This window comes from Carcharodon carcharias, chromosome 12 (assembly GCF_017639515.1).
Source record: "Carcharodon carcharias isolate sCarCar2 chromosome 12, sCarCar2.pri, whole genome shotgun sequence".
NCBI classification, from domain to species: domain Eukaryota; kingdom Metazoa; phylum Chordata; class Chondrichthyes; order Lamniformes; family Lamnidae; genus Carcharodon; species Carcharodon carcharias.
Genome location: NC_054478.1, coordinates 40,721,034 through 40,733,594, shown reverse-complemented (window position 1 = coordinate 40,733,594; position 12,561 = coordinate 40,721,034).

Sequence of the window (12,561 nt, the reverse complement as noted above, 5' to 3'; positions counted from 1 at the left end):
CTTGCTCACCCTGCAGCCATGTGTCCATAATCATAATCCTATCGTACCCGTCTACATCTATTTGTGCTGTTAATTTGTCTACCTTATTACGAATGCTCCGTGCATTCAGATACAGTGCCTTTAGATTTGCCTTTTTAACATTTTTACATATTTCTTTGTACTATGGCCCTATTTGCTGCTAGCCCTTGTTTGCTTTGCCTTCTACTTTTGCTACTTACTTTTCTATCATTTCTATCTTTGTTTCCCTCTCTTTTGTCTCCCCACTCAGGCTCCCACTCCCCCTAACATTCTAGTTTAAACCTTCCCCCACAGTGTTAGTGAAGACCCCTACGAGGATATTGCTGCTGATCCTGCTGGGGTGCAACCCATCCAATTTGTACAGGTCCCAGAATCATTCCCAATTCCTCAGGAATCTAAATGCCTCCCTCCTATACCTTCTCTCCAGCCACGCATTCATCTGATGTCGCTAGCACGTAGCACTGGGAATAATCCTGAGAGGTCATGCATTTAATTTATTTCCTAGCTCCCTATATTCTGCTTGCAGGAACTCTTCCCTCTTTTTACCTATGTCATTGGTACCAATATGGATCATAACCACTGGCTGTTCACCCTGCCCCTTCGGAATGTCCTGCAGCCACTCAGTGACGTCCTTGACCCTAGCACCAGGGAGGCAACATACCATCCTGGTGTCACATCTGCAGCCGCAGAAACATCTATCTGTTCCCCTTATGATAGAATCCCCTATCACTATTGCACTCCCACTTTTTTTTTCTTCCTCCCCCACCATGCAGCTGGGCCACTCGTGGTGCCACAGACTCTGCTGCATTCCCCTGAGAAACCATCTCGCCCAGCAGTATCTAAAATGGAAAATCTGTTCAAGAGGGAGATGGACTCAGGGGACTCCTGCACTACCTGCCTAGTGCTTTTACTCTGTCCGGCGGTCACCAATCCCTTTCTGCCTGTGCACTCTATCTGCAGTGTGACCACCTCAACGTACGTGCTATCCACAAAGATCTCAGCCTTGTGGATGCTCCACAGTAACTAGAGCTACCACAGCTCCAAGTTTTCTCCAGATAGGGGAAAAGGAGAAAATACTCATACAACCAATCACTTATCTGCTTCCCTGTGAGGTCACACCTCGATTTCTCTTTCTGAACACGGGCTCTGCTGTTGGAAATGTTCCCACACTGTTTTTAAACTCTCCTCTCTCTCTCTCTCTGACACGCACACACTCTCCCGATGTGCCTTGATGCTGCCATTGGTTCGCGTGCTGTTTCTCTCTCTCGATGTGCCTTGCTGCTCTGGAGCAGATGGCTGACTTCTTATATTGACGATTCAGCCATCTTTTGAGCCTTTGAAGCAGTGGAAAAGATGGTCACCTGTTCCACTACATCAATGGTTTTGATGTACAGTATTCAATGCTGGAGGCTTTGTTGACACAAGTGTGATATGGGGCGGAATTTTCCCAGAATCGCACTAAGTGTGATAGCGGGTGGGTAACATGGAGTCCTGCCCACCGACAAAAATGGAGGGCTTTCACACCCTCTTGTCCCGAACCTGCCTCATTATTTATTCGCTCCCGCAAACACGGCGAGAAAGCTCTCATTCACCTGCCCACCATCATCCCGTTGTTGCATTATGCCAGCCGCCATTTTTTAAAAGGCAGCCGCCAGCGAAGCGCTCATCGCCACCAGCCCACCACCGCTGCCTGGGAGACATGGCCAGCAAAGGAAAAAAAGACTGCAGCCCCCACGCTTCAGCAACGGGTCCCTCGAGCAACTGTTGGATGCTGTGGAGGCCCATTGGGATGTGCTTTACCCCCGCTCTGGCCGCAGGATGGGCAAAGTCACCAACCATGCTTGGGAGGCGTGGCAGCGGTGGTCAGCGCAAATGCCCTGCAGAGGGCAACAGCCATCCAGTGCTGCAAAAGGATGAATGATCACTCCCAACTCACACAGTCAGAAGCCCATCACACATCCACAGGGACCTCGCTCACTGCCAGTGCAAGGGACATCACCATTCACTCTTTCACACATGATTGTCCTCATCACGTCCATGGGATCACTCACCACCCACACAGGCCAGGCATACTTATCCTCTGGCCCGACAGGCATCCTGATGCACTCTCCCCATTTCTATCCATGCAGGACAAGCTGGCACACAACAGGGGGGAAAGGTCACAGACAGGTGGAGGGATGCCGGAGATCAAAGCTCTGACAGAATTCGAAAATAGACCCATCTAGCTGGCCGGCGATTACCGGGACCAGTCTGGTGCTGACAGTGAGGTCAGCCCTGCTCTAGCAAGGGAGGATCCAGCAGTGCAACATCCATCAGGCAACCATGCTGTGAATGATGTGTCCTGTTTCACAGGCCACTGCCATGCACTAATTATCTCCCCTTACTTTCACAGGCACATCTGCCAAACAGTCGACAGAGTCTATGACCCAGGCCCTCCAATCAACCTCCGAAGAAACCTCTGACGAGGAATCTGAAGGCACCCTCCCTGTGGACCCATCACAGCATCACCACCAGCACAGAGACACACACCTTGGTGGGGCCTAGCTTTAGAGTAGCCTCGGGATCACAATCTGGTGTGCACATTGCACTTTCTGATCCACAGCAGGCAGAGGCAGGGACTTCCCAGGTCCCCAGCACTTGGAGGACTCCTGGAGGCCAGGATGTTGCTGAGTCTGAGTCAGATGACAAGCCTCTGGACTTGGTCAGGTCAGTGTTGCTGAAGCTGCAAAGGCAAGCTAGGGAACATCAGGAAGCGCTGCACTCCTCAGATTGCAAGGCACGATGGAGGTGTCCGTCCATCTTCAGGCTGAGGTGATAGCGTCAGCATTGCAATGCACCAAGGTCAACATTGACAGGATGGTGGCTGCCATGAAAACCTTGGTCCAGGATGTCACTCCTGCACTGCTGTGCGGGATTAAATCCATCGCTAATGCCATAGCTGGCCTCCAACAGTGTGTGGGTGAGAGGGGTGCTCAGCAGCTCGATCTCACTCCAGCTACCCCTTCCACTCACGGAGTCAGCCAGGGACCCTCGAGCACCCATAGGGAGGAAGATCAGCAAGTGCACGCTCTGGGGCCATTCGCCCAGGTGACTCTGGGAGTAACCAGCCCATCTGACTCCCCTCTTCCTGTGACCTCAGAAGCTCCAGCTTCACAGGCCGAGGAGGATGCCACTGCCACACAGCAGGGTTAGGAAAGTTAGTTAAATGTAGTTGCACAGCCTTGCCACGGGTGCTGATCACTTGTACATACTGTTCACTATTGTCAATAAACTCCTAAGAATGTCACCCTGCCTGTGGCTCCTTGTTCTGATGAGCAGTGTTCTTGTCACTCAGATGTGAAACGTTTCTGCACAAGATAAAAGACAGGTGTCTCAGTACAGGGCCTCTTCCCTATGCTCTGTGCAGCCTTCAGACTACAGTGATGGTCCAGCCTCACATTCCCTGGAAACATTACTGATGTCTGCACCTCAGCAGTGCTGGTCATTGCTGCCAGAATGTAGTAGGCAGGCGCCACAGAGTTCTCTCATACTCTGTGTGCTCTCAGCACCTTTAAAGGTGGGTCTGGCCCCTTCACATCAGCATCTGCGACCGGTGATGCTGTGCACCAGCTCCTGAAGGGCTGAGATGCTGAAGACGGACAGAGCATCAGATGCGTCTAAAGGTTCATGGCTGCATCTCTGACATGGCCCTGATCATGGAGCGCAAGCGAGCTGTCCTCGGCCAGACAGGAGTCGGACATCTCAGAGGCAATGTGAAGATCTAGGGAGCGACCTCACCGCATGTTGTCATCATCCTCCTGTGATCGAGCAACTAATTGGGCCTCCACTGCATCTCCATGACAGGAGCATTCTCACAGAGGGTATTGGCACTGCCATAAGCCAGACTGGAGACAAATGTCCACAACTGCAATGTGAGGATCTATGGATACATCTCACTGCATGTCGTCATCATCCTCCACAAATGAGGGCCCCCCCGAGTGTGCCTGTCTTGTCTAACCAGTGTGAGAGGCTCATCCCTATCATCGTCACCACCGAGGACCCCCTCACCCTCATCCCCGTCAGCATTCTCCTCAACGAAGGAGACGTGCAGCTCATCCATCTCCTCAGCCAATTCCTCACCCCATTGCAGTACCAGGTTGTAAAGGGCGCAGCAGACGACGATGATGCATGACACCCTCTGCGAACTGTATTGCAGGGCTCCACCAGACCAGTCCAGGCACTGGAACTGCATCTTCAGCATCCCAATGGTCTTCTCCACCGAGTTGCGAGCTCCTGCATGAGTTTCATTATAGCGTCGCTCTGCTGCATTCTGAGGCCACCGCACGGGTGTCATTAGCCATGGCTTCTGCGGGTAACCCTTGCCCCCAAGGAGCCAACCCAGCAGCCTCTGTGGACCCTGGAAGACTGCAGGGATCTGCAAGCGACTCAGGATGCAGGCACCGTGCACACTCCCTGGAAACTGTGCACATACCTGCAGGATGCGTTTCTGGTGGTCGCACACCAGCTGCACATTCAGTGAGTGGAAGCCCTTGTGGTTGATGAAGTACCCCGAGTGTAGCGACGGAGACCTGAGTGCCACGTGAGTGCAGTCAATCACACCCTGCGCCTGTGGGAATCCCGAGATCAGGGCTGATCCAATGGCCCTTGCATCCTGGCTGTCCCGGTCCCGGGCAAAATGCACAAAGTTGTGTGCCATGGAGAAGATGGCATCCGTGACCCCATGGATGCATTCGTGGGTGGTGGATTGTGAAATCCAACAGAGGGCACCTGTGGAACCCTGAAAGGAGCCACTGGCATGGAAATTGAGCATCACGGTCACTTTCACAGCCACTGGCAGTGGATGCCCTCCATGTCCCTTTGGTGCCAAGTCCTGCAGACGTGAGCCACCAGGTCCCTTGATATGTGCAGTCGTCGGCGACACTGGTTCTCAGTCATCTGCAGGAATGGCAGGCGGCGTCTATAGACCCTGAGTGTCGCTAGGTGCCAACCAGCCACAGCTCTTTGTCGCTCCTGGGCAGCGTGTGCGGGAGCCCCTGCTGCCCCTCCTTCATGAGGTTGCTGCACCTGCCTTTGCACAGCCAGGAGCCTCAGTCACTATCTCTCCTCAGTATTCTACAGCCTCTCTAGGCCATCAAGCATACAGCTAGGTCACCAGGATCCATGATCCTGATGTGGTCCTCCTGCAGCATGAAAGAGAGAAAGAGATGTGGTTATCATGGCTGTAATTAGCACCTTTCCTGGACCTGTGTGACTGCCCCTTAACACTTCCCAAAGAGTCCTGGTCACTCCTCAGATGGCTAGAGATGAGTGCGCTGCGCGGCTGCCCTGTCAACCTGCGACATGGGGGACACTGGTCCAAACTGGGATGCTGAGATTGCAAGGGGCTGTGACCACCTCCAGTAGTGACTGCTACTTGGCCAGTATTGGTGAGGAGATTGTACAACACATGCAGTCCAACTGCTCTGCAGTCCAATAAAGTGGTGGTGGACTCCAAGTCTGTGCTGTGGGGATTTGGTGGGGGGGCAGGGTGGGTGAGGTATGGAGTGCTTGGTGGCCCTTTGGTACCTCGGTGTTGCTTGCATGGGTGGGCAGGCTAGGAGCCTGACCCCAATCATATAACTGTGGCTGCGCATGATTTGTCTCAGTTGCAGAGGCATGGTCAGTTTATACAGATGTCCCTAATGCATGGCCATTTCCCTTGTTTACCCTGCATCCCACCTCAATTGCCTGCGCGCTTGATCCCCCCCCACGACTACGGTTGTCTCTGAGGCTGGCCTCCGGGCAACGCCGCCGCCTCCCCCCCCACACCACCCACCACACCCTGCCACCCCCCCCCCCCCCCCCCACCTCCTCACCCCCTTCAGCAGTCGGCTCCAAAGCTGGCCAGCACACCAGTGTGCTTTCCCGTCAACAATATGGCGGTGACCTAAGGGCTTGGCAGAATGGCCTTTTAATTATATGCTGATGTATTACAAGTAGCTCCCTGCCGACCAATGGTGGTAAACGCAGCCCACCATTGGCAGATGAGCAGATAATTGTAACCTGCCTTCACGCCGTCATGAAGCAGGTTGCGCCACATTTTCCACACACGCCACCTACCACGCCTGCCACCAGTGGGCTTGGAAAATTCCCATTATGAATGCTTGATTGTGCTGCAATTCATATGAATGTATTTAGCTTGCCAAGTGTTGTTGATATAGAGATTGTGAGCTTTATTTTAATTGACAGCATTATGAGCAGGTATTAGGATTGTGTTTTTGAATGCTTGTTTGTTTTTGACAGTTTTGCGAGCAAGCACTTAAGATGATTTTTCAAGTGGACTTTGAATGGCTGCTTGTTTGACAGTTTATGAGCACTTAGGATTACATATTTTGAAGAGGTTTATGAATGGCTATTTGTTTACTTTGACAGTTTCAAGAGCATCTCACGTACTTCCAAATATTATTATAGGGCTCACGAATTCTGTCTATTGTAGATACTGGGTGACTGGGCATGCATGGAGTGGGCAATGGGGATTATGGATGAGGTATGGGGTTTATGGAGTGAACATGGGGTGTGGGGGCTGGGCTTGGGGCTCAGGGCTTCAAAGATTCAACAAGTGGATATGCATTCCATTGTTTCTAAGGATCAACAGATGGATGGGCTGTCGATAAAATAAGTCATCCATCTGTTCTGCAGATGGCTGGACTGTCAACCAATTAAAATTTTAATGACAGGGGAAAAATTGGCACTTTAAAATTGGAATCTCAATACTGTTGAATGAAGACCACTTCATCCATTGGTTAAAGTACTCTAATACATCCGAACATACTCAGGATTCTGGTCAATATATTGGTCATTTACCTTTTGTAAACAAAGCCCTATCATTAATCATTGTATTAAAACATCTTTAACTTATAATACATTATAACATTATGACATATGAAGTTGTCAACACCTTTTCAGCTTGCTTGTCAACAGATTCCCAACTCCAACCTAGGCTTCCCCCATGGTTAATAACTTCTCCAAGGTGTCGTGAACCATGTTTCCTACCAAAATGTGTCCAACCCCATGGAAGTAACAGAGGGTCTAAAATGCCAAGCCCCACAATGGAATCAGCAATGGTGGGATTGCAGGTTAGCTGTCCACGCCCTTATCCCATACTATTAAAATTCTTACATACTGGAAATTGGGGTGGGAATCCTGAAATCGGGACCTGCTCAACAATTTTAAATCCTGCCTGCCTCCATTCCAACATGGTCAGAGGTATGAAAAGCCAGCCCATTGACTTTGCTGATCACAGCTGAGGCAGTAAATGAGAGACTAAAATTGGCCCTAGCGTTTTATGGAAGAAAAAAAATGGCCATTTTTCTAGTACTTTGAATTATATTTTCCTGATTTTTTTTTTGTCTTGTGGAACTGCATCAGAAACTTTATACATACGCTCCTAATTTGCTGTGATTTTGCACTGCACCATTAAGGATAAGGATTGCAGTAATAAACACTCCAATTATAGTGTGATAGAGTTTTGTTTATTTCCAAGTAATCCATATTATCTCACCAAGCTAGTCCAGATGGTGGATCTAAATCATATATAAATAGGAATAGGTCTACCAGTACTAATCACTGAAGTCACAAACAAACTGGACATGTTCATTATATGAGTAATTTGTTTATGATATATAGCGTATAGTTAGTTCCCAGTCATCTGTTCCTGAACAAACTCGTAGGGCCATAATGTTTCTCTTTAACAATTTTAATGCTGAAATGGAAGTCAGCATTAAAGGGATGCAGCAGAAGGCACAGTATTTTGCTTTGATGTGCGAATTCCTTCCTTCCTAAAAAAAAGTAGGTAAGGATTAGGGAATAGTGAGAAAATTTGTCAATTTTTGTTTAAAGCCATTAACTCCTCCAAATCTGGCATCTTGCAAATCCCTGAATTTCATCACTCCACCACTGACAGCCTTGGTTTCAGCTACCCAGCCCTTAAATTCTGGAATTTCCTCTGTACCTCTCTCTTTATTTAAGAATATTTTTAGATATTGCTATAATCTGGAACGTACTGCTTGAAAGGGTGGTAACAGCAAATTACAAAAGTAGTGACTATTAAAAGGGATTAGATATTATGCTCGAAAAAGGGAGAAAAAAAATGCAGGGCCCAAAAGAAAACAATAGGGGAGTTAGGCCACTCGGGCAGCTCATTCAAAGAACTGGCACAGGCATGATGGCTGAATGGCCTCCTTCTGTTCTGTACGATCCCATGATAAAAGGAAGCTCTCACATTCAGAAAAAAATTATTGAAAAAAATCCAGGCCCCCTCATCTTGTTAAAATCTTAATAGCAACTAGAATTTTAATCTGTTACCTTTAATACAATTACTGTTATTATAATACGTGTTTTGAATAAAGAAGAATCTAGCTGTTGTAAAGTAGAAATCTGACAGGAACATAGAATGGAAGGAGGGTCTGGATTGTGAATTCGTGAGAAGAACTCAGAGAATAACATTTATACAGAATGAATACCTTCAGTGATAGAAATTCTCCAACCAATGGTAATATCTGAGTCCATAATTGACACAATTATTAAAAGGTACAAAGAATATATTTGGTTCATTCATATTCTAATGATAACCTATCATTGAAAATATTAAAATAAACTTGAAAAGAAAATGGAGGAAAATGCACATTCATTTGCAATTTTAAAATATTTAAGATGTTATTTATATGAATGAATATTGTATTGTGGCTCCATATTGCAAAAACCATAACTATTCCTAAAATCTATTTTATAACAATGCATTTCCCACAATCTTTGCTGACTTAGTATCTTGGAAAATATCATTAGGATTCTGATAAATTCAGATCTGAGGTGTAAAAGGATTTCTCATTTTCTATTATGTTTTCTTTCTTCAACAAAAAAACACTAAACTAACTAGTGTTTGACCTTAATCGTATTGAACCAGTTCTTCTCTGATTTAGGATTAATTAAAACTCCGCTCTAGAAGATGGTGGTTTGGTGATTAGTCTGATCACACAGGCATTAAGAAAATTTACTTGAAATATGATAATGTTAAAAATAGGGATAGAGTTAGTCGTGCAATGAGGAAGACTTGTTGGTTGCCAGGGTCAGAGGCACTTCATGGGCTGGTCAGAGCTGGGGTGAAGAGGACAGGGAGAAACAGCACACAACTGACAAGGGAATTTAAAAAATGATTCTCTCTTGTAATATTCTAAACATTACGTATTATGAACAACAAAATAAAAAAGAACTGGACAGAGAATTCAAGGAAATATTCAATACTGTGGTTATGCCAATATCCATTAACTAATCAAGCTTCACACTTGTAGTTTGTGATGTTATCTGGTGCACTGAATTGGTCAAATGTAACTCATTGACAATCCTCTATAATCTGCATGCAGTTTATGTTGAAACTTCTAGAGAGGAACTTTGAGAGGGTCCAGGTTGACATAAACAAATGATGTGAATATCCTTGCCATTTGCTATGAAACACAAAAGCTCAAATCGCGACTTAGGTTGGTAATGTAATACCTGACAGCATTTCAACTAATTCAGGGAAAATCTCTACATAAACAATAGGAAATTATTTTCACTTCAGGTTACCCTGATTGCAACTGAATGCAATTTCTGTGGGGTCCATACGTTAAATATGGCATTAAAGAAATGTACAGCATCATGTACAGCTTATTTCTTAAGGTACTGTTGACATTTAACTCCAATATAATGCAGAATCTTAACATAAATAGATTCAAAGAATGCAGTGATATCTTTAGATATGCAGTTTCATGCTAATTTTCAAAGATAAGTACAAAAATTCAATAAACATGTTTCCCTGGATGGCCATTGTGTGATCTTTCCTAGAAATCAATACTGCAAAGGATTGTAACTTATCTCAAATTTTTTCGAACAATACACCTGTAAAAATCTTTGCATGGCCTATGGGATTGTAATATTATAATTCCTCTGTTGATGCTGATATTGTAACTTTATCACCTCCCTTACCATATGATTATTGTAGATTAAACTGAAATCAAATTCATGTATTCTCAAAGACAACTTTCCATTTCATACAAAACATAAATTAGAAATTTTCTGAGTGCAAACTGAGCAAATTCTTGGCATGGTTCCATGGACCCTGCACCTCCATTTTCTTTTCGAACTTACACCTCTCTTTGTGTGGAATTGGTCTGAAAAGTCATCATGAGAGCATACTATACCAGCACACCATGTAACCAAGTTAATTTGAAGATGCCTTTTGTTAGAACACAATTTCAATTATCCAGTAGTACAGATTATTGTTTGCACAATTTCCATTCATATCAAGCAGCTTTTGATCAAGTAGGGGTAGACTGACAATATATTGTGACAAAAAAAGAGAGTTTTTGAAATTTGAAACAATTAGAGTTAAAATGGTAACTAACTTTCGCCAATGAAACTTGCAAATGGAGGTTGGAGTCCAGCTATCTATCAGATGTACACAAGTTCTTTTAACATTAGATGAGCCACAAAGCAGAAGTCAGGTAATAATCACCATGGTTTTTCTGACAGACAAATGCATTTGATATGTAACTCCAGTTCCTGCTCATCAGTCAAATATGTAGTTGCAATTGCTGGAGGGTGTTAAAGTTTGTCGGCTTACAGACAAATTCATTTCCAGAGACCCATAGACGTTACAGCACATAAGGCAGCCATTTGGCCCGTTATACTCGTATTTTAATCAAGCAATCAAAAATTGAAAAGCCAACCCTGCCTTACAGCTGGTCTGGTAGGTAGAGACCTGCTCATGTGCCCCCCCCCCCCCAAAACATGATGTGGCACAGCCTGCGAAGCATGGAGCTGATGACCACAAGTGCTGCCTGAAGCAAGGCTGGCAAACAAACCTTGAAGTCCTGAATGAAGTGCAGCTCGTCAAGTGCACGTCGCTCATGTATAGTTGTGAAACATGCTGGTGTGACCCAAAGGATACAGCGTGGGGGGATGATTCTGGCGAGCAGGGCTTATAATGAGATGCTAAGGTATTGAAATTAGGTTCCCGACGTGCAGCAGTGGGAAACACGGCCCGCCGTTGACGGGTGGTGCAGACGATTGCAAACTGGTTTTACAACGATATGAAACGATTTTTGCGATCTGCCGATAGTTTCCACTCCCGCCCGCTATGATACCCACTGCAAATGGGAGCAGACAATTCTGTCCTATGACTATAATGTCCTTAGTTTTGTACAAAGCTTGTTTTAGGTTTACTGTGGTGCTTTTCACGAAATGAAATTAATTTTCTGTTACCATTTTATCCAACTCAACTACCTACCTTGCCTTGTTTAGTGGTGTATACCATCACTGCTCTTGCAAGCACAGTCCATATGATGGATACACCATCACAGGGAAGCTATTTCCCCGGACCTATGTGGCAAATTAAGGGTTAAGATGCTTCACCTGCTTGACTTATTCAGCTACCTGGGTCTCATTTTTGGAAATAGGACCAACATCAAAAACATGTGACCCTAATTGGATGAAAGTTGGCTTCAAAATCTGTTTTTGCTTCAGCTAATTAGAGATCTAAAACTTGATACAGTGGCGTATAAACATCACATTGTGATAATTCACCTGCAGCATTCTGGGGGTTAACCATTCACATGGGCTATCAAACTCGGAGCTGCAATTAACAAGAACATTCTGTAACTGACAAAGTAACTAACCAGCATTTATGAGAACAGCTGTTGTTTCCCCCAACTCCAGTAAACAGTACCCCATAACACACAGTTCATTAAACTATACAAGGTACTTCATTGCCTCAAAAAACTGTTATTGTAGTAAACCACATATTCTTAAGTTACATTGCTTTTTCACATTGTGTACTTCCAACATCACATGTCCACTGTTCCTTTTACACCAAGTTCGCCTACCTGTGCTCAGATGCACTTTTGGCTTTTTTAATTTGTTTTTTTCCAATTTTCTTCCCTCTTCTAAAAGCTTTGATTCACGTGAAGCATAATGTACTGCCTTGTCCAAGTGCCTACGGTTCGAGTGTGAGCCTTTATAGTGGGTAAAAATAGAATTTTATACTATCATAACTACAAGACAATCAACTCCTAAAGTACTCCTCACAGGTAGGAAAATGTCAGAAAGCACGTATGTTAATGAGAAATAAACAGTGGACGCTTTACAGAGAAATACAGTGGAAATTGAGAAGCCTAAAGGGCGTTACAATTGCAGGGATGGAGATGCCTAGGTGGAAGGAACTAGGGGAGCAGAACTGAAATGATCAGCCTCCAATTGTTAAGCGAAAGTAGGAAAAGAATTCAGAATTAAAGGGGCAGAGAACATGTATGAAGAGATAGGGCTGGAGGAGGTCAGCAAGCAGTGTGGGGTAAAACCATCAAGAGATTTGAAAGTGATGACAAAAACCTTAATGTAAACTCATGAGAGCACAGTAAAGCCTGGAAGGGAGTTGAGAATGCAGGACTCTGGTGGTAAGGAGGCAAGCCCCAGTACTTTGAACTCTTGATCTTGGGGTTACAAGCCCAGTACCATAACCACTTGGCTATTTAG